The following is a 13,197-nucleotide window of genomic DNA, read 5'->3' on the forward strand; positions in this document are numbered from 1 at the left end:
AGGGCCTGAGTTTTCACTAAACTGGACCTGAGAGGGGCCTACCACCTCCTGAGAATACACGAAGGGTACGAGTGGAAAACAGTGTTCCAAACCCCACTTGGACATTACGAATACAGAGTTATGCCTTTTGGTTTAGTGAATGCACCTGCACCATTTCAGCGATTTATGGACAATGTTTTTGTGGACATGCTTTTCTCCTCAGTTGTTGTTTACTTGGACGACATCCTCATATATTCTACCACTTTAGCTGAACATCACATTCAGGTCACGGAAGTCTTACATCGACTGAGAAGAAACAGTCTATTAGCCAAAACTGAAAAATGCGTCTTTGAAGCATCCACGGTACCCTACCTAGGGTTTATTCTATCCGCTGATAAGATACAGATGGATCCCAGCAAGATGGATGCAATCACAAATTGGCATGTACCCTCCACCATCAAGGATATACAGAGGTTTTTAGGGCTCTCGAATTTCTATCGGAAATTCATCCCTAACTTCTCCAACATTATTCTACCAATCACCAACTTACTTAAGAAAGGCGCAAAGTTTGTTTGGGATTCCAGCACGGAACAAGCCTTCCGACAATTAAAGAAGTCCTTTGTAACAGCACCTGTCCTTAGACAACCGGACCAATCACAACCGTTCATAGTGGAAACAGATGCCTCCTATGAAGCCATTGGCGCCGCGCTGTTACAGAAAGTGAAAGACGGCTTGGAACATCCGGTAGCCTATTACTCCCGAACATTAAGTCCGAGCTAACAGAATTATTCTGTGTTAGAAAAAGAACTTTTGGGCGCCCGACAAGCTTGTGAAGAATGGAGGCATCTTCTCCAGGGATCGGTCGTCCCTTTCCTAGTCCGCACAGATCACCAAAATCTCAAAGTACTGCAGAGGATGGAGTGTCACAACTCAAGGCATGCCCGATGGGCTATTTCTTCTCACAGTTTGACTTCGTGATCACATACCTACCCGCAAAGGACAACACTCTGGCTGATGCCCTTTCCTGAAGTTTGGGCGAAGAATCAGGAGGATACCAAGAACATGAACTCATGTTAGCAGGAAAGAGATTCATCAACACTATAAACACATTTCTCCAACAGGTACAGGCAGTACAGCAGAAGAACCGAAATGCCAGAACCGACTTGAACAATAAGGGTGGTCTTCTCTTCAAGAATGACGCCTTGTTTATACTTACCCGAACATTACAAATACAGGTAATGTCCTGGTGCCACGATATCCCTTCAGCAGGTCATAAGGGTCAGAGGGCCACAATAGAACTAACATCCCGTCAATTTTGGTGGCCTTCTCTGGTCAAGGATGTAAAGGAATACATGGCTGACTGTCCAGTATGTGCTCAAAATAAATACTCCTACCACAAACCCTTAGGTTTATTGCAACAAGAAACACTTCCGGATGGTCCTTGGCAGCACATATCCATGGATTTTATTGTGGACTTGCCAGTTTCTTGTGAACACACCGCCATAATGGTCACAGTCGACTCTTTCAGTAAACTGGCACATTTCTCTCCTCTAAAAGGACTCCCTACAGCCAGTGTTGCAGCAGAGGTCTTCTTGAGAGATGTGGTTAGACTTCATGGACTCCCCAACAACATAGTTTCTGACAGAGGCACACAATTTACGTCTAGGTTTTGGACTACTCTTTGTAAAACATTAGGAATCAGGTGATCCCTTTGTTCTGGGTTTCACCCGGAGAGCAATGGGCAGACAGAGCGCTTAAACGCTACTCTGGAACAATATATTTGATGCTTTTTCAATCAGGAACAAAGTTCCATCTTCTACCCATGGCAGAATTCTCGTACAATAATACAAGACACACTTCCATAGGTATGAGTCTGTTCAAATGCACCTATGGTTACCACCCAAAGCATATTCCACTTTCCGGCTTATCTCCTACAAATATGCCTTCAGTGGATCATCTACTAGATGAATTACAAAGGCTTCACCAAGAATCACACTCCAATCTCGAGAAGGCTCGACAGGACTGCAAAAGATGGGCAGATCAGAAATGGGGCCCTAGCCCTCAGTGGGAAGTAGGAACCAGGGTTTGGCTGTCTACTAAATACCTACCAAGATGGGTTCATCCAGGAAAGTTTGCACCCCGGTATCTGGGACCCTTTTGTATTTCAGCCAAGATCAATCCGGTGGGCTACAGATTGGAACTCCCTTTAAACCTCAAGAGGATCCACCCAGTCTTTCATACCTCACTCTTAAAACCATATATAAAAGACCCTCATTCCCGTAAGACTAGAAAACCACCTTAAAAAACCCAGATATTCCTGAGGAATATGAAGTATCCGATATTCTTGATTCACGATACAAGAAAGGAGTGCTACAATACTTGGTCTTTTGGAACAGATATCCAATGACTGATTGCATTTGGGATCCTGTTAAGAACATCATGGCTCCTCGTTTGCTGCAGAAGTTTCACCGCCTCCATCCAGGAAAGCCGGGAGGAAGACTCCTGAGAAGCGGTCATACTGTCATGGTTCGCCGGCCATGGAAGCTATGGTGAAGGTGGAGGAAATAGAGAAAGGACTAATGCTCCCTTCTGTAACGCTATGCGTGTTCTAGTCTTCCCAGCCTTAAATATCTGGAAGTATTTCAGATGTTTTGGGAAGCGATTACCAATGCTCCGGTTTGTTTGTTCCTGTACCCTGCTCTCAGGTGGATTACTCTCTTTGTTTTTTCCCGCTTTCTGCTTTGCCTCCTCCCCTCCTCCCGTTTCCTTCCCGTTTGCCTTTAGTCCCTCGCAGCGCTCCTTCGGCTATGTTGCTCTCTTCGGCCTGCCTTGCTCTTTACTCTGCTCTGTGTGCGGAGTTCTTCAGTGCTCGATACTCCAGATTTCATCACTGCTATGGAGATCTGTATCTAGACTCCCTCATTGGAATTTCACATCTCCAACCTCACAGCATTGCATACTGGGATTCAAAGTCCTCATCGAAGTCCTCATCTGGCTCATCTCTTTAAAAACCTGCCAGGGTTTTTCGGCAAAGCTTTTCCCTGGTTTGGGGTGGGCTCCCTGGGGTCCCCGCTGCCAGGCAAATAGCCTTATTGCAAAGTGGCCTCCAGTGGAGCTCATCCTCAGCTCTCCAGACAGAAGGGGAAGATAGACAGGAAGAAGTCCAGCGATTCCTGGAGACGGAGAAGAAAAGAGATTTCATCAGACGACTCAGACTTCCATACAGACTCAGATGAGGAGAGGGTTGGGGAACTAAACACTACTGTGCAAATAGAATCTGAGAACCTCTCCTGTCCCTTCCCAGGCCCTCTGCACGACACTGGCTTCTCACTACATTTCTAAAACTCAGGACACCCTGTCCTTACTCTCTTCCTTTTGCCTCCCTCCCGCTTTTCCCTGCTCTTCGTATGGCCCTTCTGCAGCCACCCCTCCTCCCTCATTCTCTTCCTTTCCCCTTTTCTCTGCAGACAAGTTTTCTAGACAAGTCTGATCTATGAAAGTCTTGTTGAAACAGGTTCACCCCTGTTCCTCCAAAACTATCAAGGACCACATCGACTCCCTGGCTTCTGCCCTGGCTGATTTCTGCAATCACTCCTTCGCCACTAGAGTCTTCCCTTCCCCCCTGAAGCACTCCCTTGTGCACCCTCTTCTTAAGAAACCGTCTGCCGACCCCTCCTGCCCCACTAACTATCGCCCAATCTCCATCACTCCCTTCCTGGGCAAGCTCCTGGAGAAACAGGCCATCTCCCAGCTCAATCTTCACACTGAATCTGTTGGTTGTCTTCATGACCATCAGTCTGGCTTCAGAGCTGCCAGAAGCACAGAAACTGCTCTCCTGAACATCAGTGAAGACCTGCTCACCAACCTTGATTCAAACACCCCTTGCGTTCTCATCTTGCTTGATCTCTCTTCTGCCTTTGACACTGTCAACCATGCCATCCTGCTCAACCATCTCCGTGATAACCTGGGTATCACTGGTCAGGCTCTGGCGTGGCTGACTTCTTTCCTCTCTAACCGACCCTCCCAGGTCCAACTTGGGTCCTTCCTCTCCGACATCTTTTTCTCTACCTGTGGTGTCCCCCAGGGATCTAACCTCTCTCCCTGGCTGTTCAACCAATACCTGGCTCTCCTTTCCCACTGTATTGCCGCTTTCTGTCCCAATTTTCAGTGCTATGCGGATGATACCCAGCTCATTTTCAGGCTACCCTCGGCCTCCTCCTCTCCTTCCCTCATCGCTGACTGTCTGTCTGACTTCCAGGAGTGCTATGCCACCAACAAACTCTGCCTTAATGCCAGTAAGACTGAGATTCTACTCATCAGCACACCCACTCCCTCCTTCCCTGCACCTCTCTAGCCGGCCTCTCTTGTCCCTCTTCCTACTCCCACCTGCAAGGCTAAAAACCTCGCGGTCATCTTCGATGCTGCACTCTCCTTCTCCCCTCACATCTCTGACATCTCTAAGAAGTCACACTACCAGCTACACCTCCTCAGAGGTATTCTTCATTTCCTCTCCTTCCCCCAGAAGCTCACTGTCTCCAAAGCTCTGGTCCTCTCTAGGCTGGCTATTGTAACAGCCTCTATCTAAATCTACCTGCCTCTACTCTCTGCCCTCTGCAACTTATCCAGAACAGGACTGCAAGACTTGTCCTTGGCCTCAAGCCCAGGGACTGTATCTCTCCAGCACTGACATCTCTGCACTGGCTCCCAGTGGCTGCGAGGATTAAGTTCAAAACCCTCTGCATTGTGCACAAGGCCTTCTGGGGTCTGGGGCCGCAATACCTTCAACACTCTCTTCCTAAATATCATCCTTCTCGAGCTCTTCGCTCATCCGCCTCCAACTCCCTCTGGGTCAGTCGCTTCTCCAAGCAACGAGTTGGTGGCAGATCACTCTCTTCGGCAGGGGCCTCTCTCTGGAACAGCCGTCCTGCCTCCCTGAAACTTGAGGAGAACCATCTCAGATTCCAGAAGCACCTCGAAACTTTCCTCTTTGTTTCTGTTTTCTCTCCCCCTGTCACCTGCTGAACTCCCAACTGAAACTGCACTGGTTACCTGGCCACTTTTTCTGATCTCTGGCACAGCCCCCGTCAATTGCCCACCTGCACTGCCCCACTGGCAACCCCTTCACCAGGGGACTGTTTTCTGTACCACTTCAGTCCCCCCTACCAGCACTTACGCCTGCACTTCCTTGCACTTGCCACCAGCGGGCTGTTTATTTATCCTATTTATTCCACTTTCCCATGTACTGCACTCTTCCCTCTCCCTTCCACCTCACACTTTTCCTTTTCCCCTTCCCATGCACTTGCATGATCTGAATGACACCTGGCCTAGTAGGATTGTTGTCTGTTCCCCCTTTCTTTCCCCCCTTGCCTCGTCACGCCTTGAAACACTTGTGTATAGGTGCGTTATAAATGTGGGAAGGGTTTATTGGGCCCTAGGTAGTATAGTTAGCGGTAACTGTATAGCACGGACCGCGATCCTCTGGCATACCTTTACAAATTGATAAGAGAGGACAGTTTGCTATGTTTCTTCAGCACAGAGTTGCCTCTTCCGTCGCAATGCCTGGAGGGCTCTGGGGTAGCCAATGGAACATGAGGACCACACAGAGGTGCACCCTGTGTACAGGCCGTCAGGAGCCAACTTGGAGAAAATCCTGGGCAGAGTGGCAGCTTTGGGGTTAACCCGCGGCCAGCAGCATCAGCAGATCACTGTGTGTAAGTATTCTCTCAGCCATACAGCAAATGAGGGAGGTGGTGAAGAGATGTTGGGCGTGACGTGGTGTTGAGTATTGTCGAGTATTGTTAAGTATCATTGAGCAAGGAGGTAGATGTTATTTATTCGTGGTTAGGACACATTCGATATTGAGGAAATTTGTTGAGGCAGTTGGCCTAGATTGGCTCAAGTGTACGGATGACAGACTTTACGTAAATATTGGAGTTTCTGTGGATTGAGCGTTGTAGCTCGGGACATGGATGATGGTATCCCCGTGTATAGGGTTTTGCAAATGAGGCTACCTGTCATGGATACAAGACCTGGGTCCACATTTATGCCCCTCTTATCTGTATCACGAAGGGATGTATGGAAGGAAAGTCAGGTAGGAGCCATTTGGGTAAGGGCCTGGCACATAAAAACACACTAGGGGATAGGACCATCCATTCATTCCATGAGCCACAATGAACACTTCCTGTTTCCTGTTAGTGCCTTCCTGTGTGCCAACTCGAAGTTCACAGTGCGCTCTAGTCTCTGTGTGTGGCTGCCTATTTAAACCACGCCCAGAGACCAGCCCATGCTTGCGTGCTCTCTGTTGCCGAGTGCACACGATCATCTCTGCTCGAATCCTGTACCAGCGAATCTACCTGTTTTTCTTCACGGCTCCTTGTTTTCTGCAGTCCAGCTCTGCGGCACCTGAAAGGGAAAAGAACAAGAACAGTAAGTTTGTGCTCTCGACTACCCCATCTCCCACGCTACATAGGACTAGCTACTCACATCCTATCCTAAGCGGTCGAGCGGGAGCCAGCTTACACCATCACAGCGTCTCCTAGAACTCCTGTAAGGGAACACAAACAGAAAATAATTTATCTGTGAAACTATTGGCTCTTTTGCTCCACTCCCAGCACATTTCACACCTCTGAATTTTGACCTGTGAACACAACTTACCTGAACAGCTCCAGAACCAGTGATGTAACTGGTAATCCGCCTCTTCCGCATCGGCAGTTGCAATTTATCCAAACAGTTCTAGAACCAGTGAAGTAACTGGTGATCCACATCTTCCACAGCTACAATTGCAACTACCGTGAACAAATCCTGAACCAGTGAAGTAACTGGTGATCAGCATCTCCCAAATCTGTAATTGCAACTCACCTGGAATCCAGGTAATGAACTGGTCACTACAGCACTTACCTGTGAGACTTTATCACTTGGGACTCAAAAGTTGTGGTCAGCAGTACTCCCACCAGCTGCCCTCTCCATCTGAGTACAAGGCAGCTCTCAAGACCAAGTGGAAGAAAGCTGAATGACCGGTTATATGCACACCTGCATTAGCAGGATGGAGAGTGCGCCAAACTAATTTAGAAGGTGAGACACTATACCTGGGGAGGGGTGAAGAATAGGAGGGAAAGGGGGAAATAAATAGTATCCAAGGACTTCCCTAATTATTTTCCTTTTTTATTGGCAGAACATCCTTCCAATTAACCTGGGCAGAGGAAACATCAGGACAGAACCGAAGGACTCCGTTGCTCCCGCAGACACAGAGGAGACACTAGCTTGAATTACAGAAGGTGTTCGTCTGGTAAGTCTCGCAGAGGCATTTTATCTACAAGCCGACGCTGTAGGTACAGATTGAGCACGTGAAATATTGGTATCCCCTGTTAGGTGGCAGGACGACAGCCGTGAATATATGTTATTTGTATGTATTGAGATCTAGGTGTCATTGGCAAGGGTTTGTGGGCAACACTGTGAGCAGGCTTGTTTTGACGATTTTGTGTCCTTCACTTATACAGTATAGAGGTGACATCACTAGGGAGGTTTGTGTATAGGACATGGAGAGCACAAGGAGATGCAGAAGTTTGACAATTAAAGTTTGGCAGAGTGGTGGTGTTTCTGAGATGGTGGGTGGAAGGCGCATGCGCGAGATTGGTGGCTGTGCCTAAGGAGGATTGTAGAAGGGAGGTGCGTGGAGCACTCCCAAGGTACTGGTTGAGAGCAGGAGAGGCATCATATCCCGTGAATTAACCTTTTATCTGAAAAATTTGAAATTAACGTACAGAAAAGTGAATTGCTATAATACCAGCGGAGGTGTCGAAAAGCCCAGACCTGGGGTCAAGTAAGTATTAAAAGTAATGTATTCTGAAAGTAACGTGGGGGACACACCCCTACAGCATATGTGCCGGTCCCTTCTGCAATATAAGGACAACATTTGTCAATTTAGCGCAGAATGGACACAGAGCACAGAAGGTAAACTGCTTAAGCCAGGCCAAAGGGCGTGAGCTTCTCCAAATATGTGCAACAACCATTACATACACATATACAAGAGGTCTGCAAGGGTAAGAAATTGAGCAAATGAATGTTCCAGGGTGACGGATGGGATGTGGCGCGGCATCAATGAATGCTGAATCAACAGGAGGCCTCGGGCGAAAAACCCTCGGCCTCTGCTCCCACACCCCCTCCTGAACATGAGAGTGAAGGGGCAATGGCAGGGGCACAGGGATTATATCCACCAAGGGAATTGAGAGCAGCGGCAGGGTACACAAACCCAATATTTGCACCTCCAGCATCCAGCAGAAGGGAAGGGCGGAATGAAGCCAGACAAACAGCCGCAGGAACAGAAAGCGCAGGAGGCAAAAAGAAAGAGCATAGCGAGATCCAAACGCACGTAAAAGGGAATGACCTGGGGACATAGGGAAGACAGGAAAGAATGGAGAATATAGTATCAAACAATGGTAAGTGGGACAAATATTCTTTAAATTAGATGGGAAAACAGCAGGAGAATCAAGACTACCAACCAACGAAACAATGGTCTCTAAGGACATGAGTGAAGCTAGGGAATGGGCAGAGATAATGGAAGAGGCAGGCAGACGAGAGAAGGAGGAAATGGAAGAACGCAACGAGAAAAACAGAAGGCAGAAGCACGAGAACGCGAACAATGAGAAATAAATAGGCAGTGAGACCTTAAGGAAATTGCAAGGAAAAGGGAAGATGAAGAAAGGGAAAGGCAAGTACATATGAAGAGGGAAAAGAGAAAGAAATAGAGAGGCTCGTAAGGAAGCGATGGCGCAAAGAAGAGGAAGAGCATGCAGTGAGAGAACAGTTAAGTTGGGTTTAGCAAATTTTGAGGATAACATGGAGAGGGAAGAGCAAGTAGACCGAGAGCAAAGCAGGAGGTATGATAGGGGGGCTATGCCACTGAACAAAAGCAATACCGGGTCCTCCGTGAGGGGGGACTAGGGGAGCATGATTGATATAGAAGAAGTGCGTTGGGGAGGCACTTTATTGAGAAGGCTAAGCTTCCAAAACAATATTAACAGTGACGGCAGAGACACTGAGTCGGACGATGACTTTGGAGGAAGTGAAGACGAGGGACTAGGATGACCTGCCCAAGGAAGTTTAGGGACGGGCACAGACGGAGACATGATAGGGAGATTAGACAAAGACGCAGGTGGATTACAGGGTGACAAGGATGAGATGGCTTATTGTTCTAGGGCTGTATCACATAGTGTAGATAGTGTTACCACATATACACAGAGGCTCATAGACCTTCCAGCATGCAGGAGGGGAGAATTAGCAAGGGCGTTTACTGCCACCAAAGACACTGGGAGACTGGATGGGGAGATCGGACTGACACAGAGAAGGGAGGGTGGCAACTTCAGTACATACCCTGGCAACACATAGACAAAGACGACTTGAGGTTTAAGCTACGCTCATTGACTGCGGGAGTGGGGAAATGGCCATACGAGATGAAAAGACTAACAGCAGGTCTGGCTGCGGTGGGGGACATGAAAAGTTTACGGTGGTCGATTCTCAGAGAGGTTGATGATGACGTATGGAAAAGGGCTGGCTACCCAGGAGTAACCACCCAGAACAAGGCACACAATGGTTTGCCATTTAACAACTACCGAGTGGATATAGAGCAAGATCTATGGGTGCAGTACCACAATACCTCAGACATGACGGTGATCATGGCATGCAAAATGGCAGAAGAAGAAGACCCCTTACAGTATATTCAGTCTATTCAAGAGAAATGGAGACTTGAAAATCAAGAACCGTGGGACAAGAAAGTGGGATTATTCTAACATACACTATGTCAAGGGTTGCCAGAGCAGGTGCAAAAGCAACTCAAGAAGTTAGTGGGGATGGTAGCAAAACCGTAGTCAGAAATTCAACTCACCATAGTACACTAGTGCAGGCTAATGCAAGAAAATGTGAGAAAGAGGCGCAAGGAGGAGGCACAGTTAGTGCAGAAGAAATTGGCAAAATATGCCATGGAAGGGGCAGTGTTAAGAAGTACGGGAGGACAAAATGCACCACAAACGCATTATGCACTGCCAACCATGGGAGGAGGTTTTATGGGGTGGGAGAATGCACATCATGCATTCAATAGAAGAGGGGCAGCGGGTTTGGGCACCCAATACAACAAGGCCCAGAGGGCTCCTCTGGGGCGTTCCTGAGGCAAATGAGGGAACCACACCAGGGCTGGGTATGCAGACATATAGGGAACTTCTCTAGGGTGTGTAGGAGCAGAGGGGGAATGCAGCAGAATGGGGCAATGCAATATCAGCTGACATATCAGGGGAATAGACTGAGTACTATACCCAGGACCAGACACAATGACAAGCACAGACACCGAACGCATACCCACAGACATACCAGCCCATGACGCAGATACCACAGATGCAGATGACAGCACAACCATACCCACAGGCCCCACATGTACCGTAGATGCAGAATACTACACAGCCACCATATCTGGCACAGCAAGATGACGGAACACTGATGTGCAGAGACCCCATGGGAATGACTCCCATTCGGAAACTAGAGGGGCTAAAGTGGTGGGGGGCAACCCATTCTCAGGGGACAACATGTCGTAATACCCTCAATAGGACAGCCCACAGACAGACCAGATGTGTTCCATCCTATCGATTACACCCAACCCAGCAGAGGAACCACCCATATGGATGACGATAGGTGATAAGACTTTCTCCTTACTTGTAGACAAAGGGGCAACTAGATCCTGCATCTGGGAGAGGAGGGATAGAATGTCAGGAAATGCCATGAATGTGCAGGGATTTTCTGGGGTGACAGAATTGGTTCCTTTTATAGACGATCTTACACTTTCTATAGGGGAGCATGACCCGGCTCTACCCTTGTTGTATTCTCAACAGACACCAGTAAATATAATGGAGAGCGATATCATGAGTAATCCTAATATGACCATCTCGTTCACTGAAAAAGGGATAATGTGTTCCACACCTGGGATTCACCTCCTAAACATGAGGGAAATCATTAAAGCTTATTGCAGACACATCGGTCAGAGGGAGGTGCCAACAGATAAACAACTATTTTGATATGGAGCTGACGTGATAATAGCATGGCTCCCGGGAATGCAGGGAAAACTGTGTTGCCTTCCAAGTGAGTACATGTTCAGACCAAGGTTACCATTAGACGAGAAAGAGGGGGTGGCAATACCATTAGAATTAGAGGCAGTAATAGTGGGAGAAGACAGAATAACAGTACATGGAACCGATGACACCGGATGAGCATGGAAGTCCGTAATCATGTTAGTAGAAGGTAACAGGTTAACTACTGTAACAGACTAAGAACTTTTCAAAGACAACCGCTCAGATCACGAGGTAGTGTTTGACATTAGCATTACATACTGGGTGAAGATACACTACCACATGGGATGGCGATGATGCTACAAGCACTGCTGTCATTTCACAAGGAAGACCTGACAAAGGTCCCCAGTGTCTTAATGACCACACGTCTCTATGATGTGTGCCTTCTGAAGGGAAAAGGAGGAGTGAAGATAAAACCTAAGACTGGTGCAATTGTACCAAGAGCTAAACAATAGCCCCTGTCAAGAGAGGCAAACAAGGGCATTTACGAGACAATTGCAGCCCTAGTAAAGGAAGGCATCCTAATACCACCAGAGTCACCGAGAAACACAGCATTGTGAAAAAGGCAACAGCGGGATTGTGGCTTTTTAAACAGGACCTACGCTCTCTGAACCACATTGTTGAGGTAGAGTTCCCTTTAGTTCTGAATCCAGTGACAATTTTCAGTAGGATTCTTATGGAAGTTACCTACTTCACGGACTCACAAGACTTGACATTGTTCCTATATAGAAATAAGACTTAGAAACACACTAGGTTTCCTCAAGGGTACTCAGTGTCTCCTTCCATATTCAACAGGATCCTCCAAATGGACTTCAAAAATGTACAGTTAGAAAGTATTGTTATACAATCCATAGACAACATCTGGATTTGCAGCAAAACAGAAACACAGTATAGAAATGACTCTGTGCACATGTTGACTGTGCTTGCAGAAAAAGGGTACAAGGTGGACAAAACAAAATTACAATACTGCCAAAAGGAAGTATTGTACATTGGAAAATGAATATCACAATACGGGTGGAAAGTGACACCAGAAAGAGCAGAAGCAATTCATAAGACTCCAAAACCCATAACTATAAAAAAAATGCAGCAGTTTTTAGGACTATTTAATTACTGCAGAGCCTGGGTATTCCACTACATCATCTACACTGGGCCCTTGGTAAGCGCACTGAAAGAAGCACAGAGAGGGGAGGGCATTTTACAGTGGAAAGGAGAAATGTCTAAGGCATTTGAAGAGCTCAAGATAGCAATATGCAGAGCCCCAGTGTTAGGGATCCTAGACTACCAAGATGAATTCTTCTTATTCTCGCACTCTAATGGGGTAGTACTGATGCAGAAGACAACCATGGAGCAAAAATCATTAGCATTCTACAGCAGGGAATTACACCCAGTGATGAGAGGACACTACGCTTGCAAACAGACACTAGCTACTGCCGCATTCCCAGTGGAGAAGTCAGCGAGTATTACCATGGGATGCAGCACCACTCTTTTTGTGGAGCATGCTCTCTTTGCAATACTGGAAAGGCCCAAAATTACATTTACAACACAGAGAGCTTCCAGGTATAAGGTGCTACTGTCAAACCCAGCTCTCAAAATAGTAATATGCCGACTTGTCAACCCAGCGACATTGATTGCTGAACCCATAGAGGAGGACGACTACATACACAACTGTACTGGCAACATAGAAACCATGACAAAATCCTGAAAGTACAGGAGAATACACTTGAGAGGGAGACATACTTTACATTGATGCATCATCAACAATAGACCAGTCATCAGGGGAGAGACATACTGGGATGGTAGTTGTGAGGTGGTACCGTAACATTTCTCAGATAGTAGCTCTAATATTGGTGCTAGAGCACAGCAAAAACAAGGAAGTGATAATGTATTCAGATTCAGGCTACGTGACATTGACAGTGCATTCTGAGCCATCACACTGGCTGAAGAGGGGTTTCTGATGTGCTTATGGGTCACTGGTACAGCACGTACTCCTATTGGGCAGACTAATAGAGGTGCTCCAGTTCCCACTATGCATGGCAGTGGCGAAATTCCAGGCCCACATGATGGGGGAGGATCCCATCTCTAGGAGCAATGAGGCAGCATACGTGGAAGC

Source organism: Ambystoma mexicanum, chromosome 2q (genome assembly GCF_040938575.1).
Source record: "Ambystoma mexicanum isolate Mex_15411 chromosome 2q, UKY_AmexF1_1, whole genome shotgun sequence".
Lineage (NCBI taxonomy): Eukaryota > Metazoa > Chordata > Amphibia > Caudata > Ambystomatidae > Ambystoma > Ambystoma mexicanum.